The 6,578-nt window shown below is 41.3% G+C and overlaps 1 long non-coding RNA gene across 1 annotated transcript; it reads right to left on the bottom strand.

The window, feature by feature from the left end:
• Positions 1-4,284: 4,284 nt before the first annotated feature.
• LOC142104615 (uncharacterized) lies at positions 4,285-6,039 on the bottom strand. The gene is made up of 3 exons (XR_012679610.1): positions 5,943-6,039; positions 5,256-5,324; positions 4,285-4,779 (listed from the first exon to the last, which is right to left on the bottom strand). It is a non-coding gene; the product is annotated as an uncharacterized LOC142104615 (long non-coding RNA).
• Positions 6,040-6,578: the final 539 nt, after the last annotated feature.

The raw sequence follows: 6,578 nt of genomic DNA, 5'->3' as shown, positions 1-6,578 counted from the left end.
CTAGTGCCCAACCTAACGCTGAGTGTACTTACCTGCTCTGCGCAGGATACTCAACTTGCCACACCGTCTTCTGCCTTCTTCTCCGGGTCTTCCAGACCCTCCAGCCGGCGGCGCCTCTTCTCCTCTTCGGCGCGGGTCTTCTTACTGCTCTGGAGGCGGGGGAGCTCTCAGCCCTTACAAGGGCTCCCCGCCGACGATCTCTGCTCCGGCGGCTTGATTGAAGGCTTCTTCCGCTGCTCCGCACGTCTGGTCTCTTCCTCCGCCGACAGACTTCTGGCAAAATGGCGCGGGCCGGCGACTTATATAGTCGCCGGCGTGACATCATCAGCTGATTGGCTCGCCGCGGCGCCAATCTTTCAAACGGCCAGGCGCGAGCCGCAATTGGCTCGCGTATCCGGCCGCTGATTGGCCAGCGGAGAAAGGTGAGCCCTGATTGGCTCATCCTTCCTCCGCTGGCAGGACCTGCAGGAAAGAAGTTATACTCACCGCTGCTGGAGCGCTGGACGGGTAAGTGACTTCTTCCTGGGCACCGCCATCAGGGAGCTCTTCAGCCCCTCCAGGGGCGCAGCCACGCCGGACATCTTCGCCCTCTTCACGGGCACCATCTTTACAGAGTAGTGGTGACCCACTCACATCACCCACGTGAATGCAAGCCACTAGAGTGTGACCTGGCTGTATGTACTATATAGCAGAATAGGACTGTTCTGTAAATACAAGCTACAAGTATGGGTCACTGCTTGGTATGATAGACAACAGAATGAGGTTTTTAATAAGATCTTTGTTTCATATTGATTTGTATAACAGACATTTTTATAAAGCATTTGTTTCTTTATCACTTACGTTTGTTCAGTTATGTTTATATTCTATTATAATTTCATTGATTTTTCTCATTTTTGACTGTTATTATATGATCACTAAATTGGAAATGTATACTATTATCAGCATTTTATCTTCAACTAAAATACAAAAATGTATGTCTAGAAATAGAAAAATAACAATAATCATAAGTACTTTTTAAGGGTGTGAAGGGTAGAGTAGCAGTTATCAATATGCAAAGATTTGACTTTACAGCATATAATGTACTTACCGAATACACTGTAACTACAGATGTCTCTGACCACCTGAATAGTTAGTAAGGTCCTTACATAAAATAATATGAGGTTAGTCACTGCGCTGCTCCAGCTTTTCTAAAAGAACAAGATGTTTATTATTGCTGCTGTTCCATCGAGCAATTTTGCCTCTATGGCAACAGAAAAACATTGCAAGCCCTTCAGAAAAGTGATGTTATTGTCACATTAATAGTATATAGTAGCAACAATGGTGTAGAGAAGAATGGATCAGCCTCCAGAATATAATTGCTGGTACAGGAAACAAAGCGGAATGTTGATAACATAATAATACACTTTTGGGGTGCTATTGATAGTGTAAAGATGACTTAGCAGGAAACATGATGTTCCACCATCACACAGGATGCACCATAAGTAGAAGTAAATGTATTTGTTCAATCAGTGACATCTGGCTCTGAGGTTTTATTGCTCCCAGTTGCCTATGCAGCCAGGCTGTGAATCAGTGATTTCTGACACAGCCAACTCTAAAAAACTGTTGCTAGAATGTTCGAGGTAGAAATGAGCTGTCAATCATGACATCATGTCAGCAAGCATAGAACAGTGCGTACAGCTCAACAATACTTGGATCGAGCTGAGCAGATGACTACAACCCTTTTATATGTTCACTGTGTCCCAGGTACTTGATATTTCACTATGGGATATTTGGATTGAGGAATAGGGGATATATTATTAAGTAAAACTTGTTATCACCTCTTATGATGATGATAAAAAAAAAATCTCTTCTTGCAACAATTTTTTTAAAAAAAAACGTTTCAGAAGCTAACTGGCTCAGGGAGGTAAGAGTTAACTTAACCTCTTCACTGGACCAGTCTCTGCAGATGCCAATATGTGTGAGCAAGCTTGAATTGGGCTTCCGCTCCACTTACAGTTTAAAAAAGATTTATAAAAAATATAGAGTATATATATATATTAAACATTAATGCATTAAAAATTCTTTATTCAAAGGATAAATGCTCTTGGTCTGTTATCGTCATCCGCAAATGGTTATAACGGAACAAGTGTACTTAATAAATAGTCTTCCCCAGGACAGTAACAGCCGGCGAATCTTAACAGGGGCAGGAATAATCGCACAATGAACGGTAACCATTTTGATGAATTGGGCAAAGTGAATAATAAGCCCTATAGCTGTTGAAACCTTCCCTTTCATAAGTATGCCCTTAGGTTTGGAATTTGTGCCAACAATGCAAATATCGCACTGAACCGCATCAACCAATACGAAATTAGTTTTTATCAGTTTAGTGTATGATCGACAAGAAAAGTAAGTGTCTAATTGGTTGCTGTGGTTCAGTTCAAATTTTGCATCTAATTGCATTGTTATTATATGAACCCTTAAATCTCAAGATTTATAGCAAATTTAGTCAACTTAAGCTAGGTACACACTACACAGTTTTCATCCAATAATCGGCTAAATAAGCCGACATACGACCGCTTGTTCAAAAGTTGGGTCAGTGTGTGCAGTGACACGATGGTCGAAAGTCTGCCCAAATGGACGATTGTCGCCTCATTTGGTTGGTCTTTCCCCTTTAATATTTTCGTTCCAATCTCGTTTCCGTTGTGTACTGTGTATAAACTTTCGACCGATCCACAACAGTGAGTACGAAATTACAGTCATTGCTCACGACAACATGGCTGTAAAAAGTCGCTAAAGGGACGTCCGCTCCTCCCTTTATCGTCCTAAACAAGGCTAGTGTGTATGCAGTCCATGGACCGAGCGATCGGAACATCGATCGCATGTAAAATCGATCGGCATAAAAAGTTGGTGGAAAATTCTGTAGTGTGTACCCAGCTTTACTTTACAGGAGTTAGAGAAAGTATGTGAAGCGTTTAGAATGATTTGTATTCCTGTGTTATTTAACTTACAATGTGATTTGAATGATATATACCTGATTAAACAAATAATGAACAAGATATCCCACTAAAACTTATTTGCTAACATTGCATTTAGGTGAAATATTTGCACTTCAGCAATCAATCAGATACTAACTTTCATTGATTAACTTACAAAGGCTGTATAAACAGTTGGATATTTAAGTTCGATGAGACCACGGATGTATAATCCAAAGTAAGAGACACAACTTCAGTTAGCACAACAAATAGTTTTATTTAAAGTATATTTAGCTACAAGTGTTTAACAATTCATAGGTATATGTACATTCATATATTGTTTATAAACAAACATTACAAAAGTATAGTTAAGAATACACAAATACTTAGATATATTATTTACTTGTCTTTTATGAGCATGTTTTCCCTAAAACTAGTGCAGTGGACTATGTCCTGCAAACTCAGCTCTTTAAGTCATTTAGAACTCAGAGAGACAATGGCATCAGCAATTCTAGGAGCCTCCTCAGTCAATCAGTGAGACTAGAATGGGTTTCAGGCTCCCTGGTGCTTCTGCAGTCAGTGTCATTACAGGAAAAAGGCTACTGAATCTCCTCCTGTCTAAGTTTACACAGAAAACAGAAAATAATTCCAGCCACTGCCAGGGCCACATTAACCCTAGGGCTAACTGGGCTACAGCCCAGGGGCCTCGGGCATCCAGGGGGCCATTGAAAGTGCTCAGCAGCAGTATTGTTCAGACGGGGGCGGGGGCGCCCCCGGCACGATCAATGCTGCTGAGCACTTTCACTGCGGTCCTTCCCCCCGCTGTAGTCTCCTTACTGAGGAGATCTCCTCAGTAAAGAGCGTACAGGGCGATGGGGGAAGGACCGCAATGCCAGGAGAAGGAGGTAAGTGCCTTGGGGGCGGCTCGGATCATGGGGGGGGGGTGGTGGCTCGGATCACATTGGCGGCTCGAATCACGGGGGGGGGGGGGGTGGCGGCTCGGATCACGGGGGTGAGGGGGGCCCTTACAGGGGAATGGAGGCCCCCTTAGCCCAGGGGCCTCCATTCCCTTAATCCGGCCCTGGCCACTGCCCCAGCTGTACATGTCATAAGATCATATGTAACAAGTCCAACTGAATCATTAACAGCTAGATGGTTAAAGTAAATACTGATGCAACACATGGAGTTGATGACAGTATCATTCTGTGTAAAACAGTTAATTTTGCAAACTGAGCAACTACATTCATATATTGGTTATAGACAAACATTACAAAAGTATACTTAAGAATACACAAACACTTATATATCTGTCTGTTGTAAAATCAACATTACCTTAAGTTGGTAAATAACCACTGTGTCTCTGAGTTCTAAATTACTTAAAGAGCTGAGTTTGCAGGACATAGTCCACTGCACTCGTTTTAGGGAAAACATGGTCATAAAAGACAAGTAAATAATGTGAAGAAACATCGCAGACTTAGTATCTGTTCATAAAGTTAAATTGTTCCCCAAGTATGGACAGAAACCTAATGCCTAAACCCCCTAATGCCCACTAAAGCAGCTCAGTTCTAGTGCCTGACAGATACCACAGGTCTTGTGCCCCAAGTGTAAAAGAAAGATTGCAGCCCAGGGAGAGAGTCGCCCAGGGTCTTACCTGTCTCTTGAAACTATCATTGGCAGCAGGGGAGAACTATGACAGCTCTTTCCCCTCTCCCTGCTACTTCTTCTAGATGAAGTCTTCCTCTGCATTTTCTTCCTTAATCTCACTGCTCTCTCTTCTCTTTTCTTCTCCGGCATTGCCATATGCAGGTTAAATACTAGTCATATAAAGCTGAAAATATGTGATTGTGAATTAATAAAGATAAAGTATTAGCTTGGTGTGGTTCAGTTGAACTCTGTGTCCAGTCATGGGTTAAAACCTGAAAGGTGAAAACTAATTGAATTTATTTATTTGATTATTCTAAACTCTTCTGCTCTACCCATGAGGTATTTATGGATAGAGAGTTCCAGACACATAGTCACAGATGAGTGTCCAATACCAATTTATGGTACTGGTCGTAAAAACTCTTGAGAGCTCTCTTTAAGGTTATATCAATATCATCAGTGATATTCAGGAAATATACCCCTCTCACTCTTGGTAAATCTGTGTTATCTCAGGAGTCATATCTATTATGGAGTCTTTTGACCTGGTGTGTGGAGGTAATATCATCTTTGTAGGACATTCTGCTATGAAGTTAGGCCAGTGTAAATAAACTTTGACTTGACAGGTGTTTGAAGAGAGGTCATAAACAACTAAGTTGCACTTACATAAACTTTCTGGTCCTGACATCGCACGGGAAGGGGGGCTGTGGGTAACTGCAGCATGTTTAAAATGTCCTGTAAAGGAAACAGCTTTGTTCACTTTTGGGAGTTCATTTTTTATTGAGAATTGTTCCCTTAATCCTCCTTCTCCAAGTGAACAGAAACTCATCATTCATAAATGTAACATTTCTGTTGTTTATTCCTTTTTACTTTACTAGAAACTATTGTATTATATCTTGAATGTCATTTTGTTCATTTTTTTTCCTCTTAAGCATTGTGGATTTTTTTTCCATTTTAATTTACACTTAATAAGTTTGTGTCTCTGTGTTCTTATGAACTCACATGTCAGACTTAGCTTGGTTTGAGAACGCAGCATAGCTGAAACAGAGGAGATCATTTGGTTTATGATAACTCTGATGAAAGTTAATTGCTCCACAAAGGTCTCTCTTTCCTGCCGGACTGCTTTCAAGCCGCATGTGACAGCTACATAATAGAAGTCCCCAATCAGTACTCATCTCCGGTCAATTGAATTTTTGGCACTGCATCAATTGGTGCTCGCTGCGGTGTCAAAATTTCAAATGGCCAGAGGTGAGCCATGATTGGCTCACCATCTCGGCCACTGATTGGTTGGCAGCAAATCGTTTCCGATTCAGTCACCAGCGCCAAGGAACCCAGGAAGAAATAAACACTTACCTGCGCTGGATCACTGGAAGGATGAATGTCCTTCTCTTCCCTTCTTTGCACTCTTCAGAGGCTCCGCAGTAAGGGGGCACTCTCTCACAAGCCTCTGAGACAATTAGCTGTAATAAAGGACAAATTGAGTAATTTGTTACAATCAACAGGATAATCAGGGAGTAAGTTCAAGAGACCCTTTCTTATAAATAAATACAGAAAACTATGGATTCCATGATTATCACCATAGGAGCCTGTTTTTCCTAGCAGATGTTTGTGAAAATAAATTGTGCCTAAGTTGAAAACAATTTATTTGATCTCCATAAACCATAGTCTAGCAGACATTGTGCAATAATAAAAAATCATTATCTTTGGTACGCTTTCAAAGCTGGTCATCCATTTAAACCATTTGAAGAACAAGTTTTACATTTATTAAGGAGGTCGTAAAGAGCTAACGATGAAGGCCTTTTTTACAAAGTCTAATGATAGTGTTCTCAAATTTATAATGAACATAAATGTTAAGCTACCAGGTTTTCTGGCCCAATGCTACCCACTTCACGCTGGCTGGCCATCCACATGTGCCTCACTATGCCAGGAAAGTCTACCCAGTACCTTCTAAGATTCATATAGTCACTCAGGCAAATGCAGTTAGAAAGT

Source organism: Mixophyes fleayi, chromosome 1, assembly GCF_038048845.1.
Source record: "Mixophyes fleayi isolate aMixFle1 chromosome 1, aMixFle1.hap1, whole genome shotgun sequence".
NCBI lineage: Eukaryota > Metazoa > Chordata > Amphibia > Anura > Limnodynastidae > Mixophyes > Mixophyes fleayi.
This window is presented reverse-complemented; position numbering and strand designations above follow the sequence as displayed.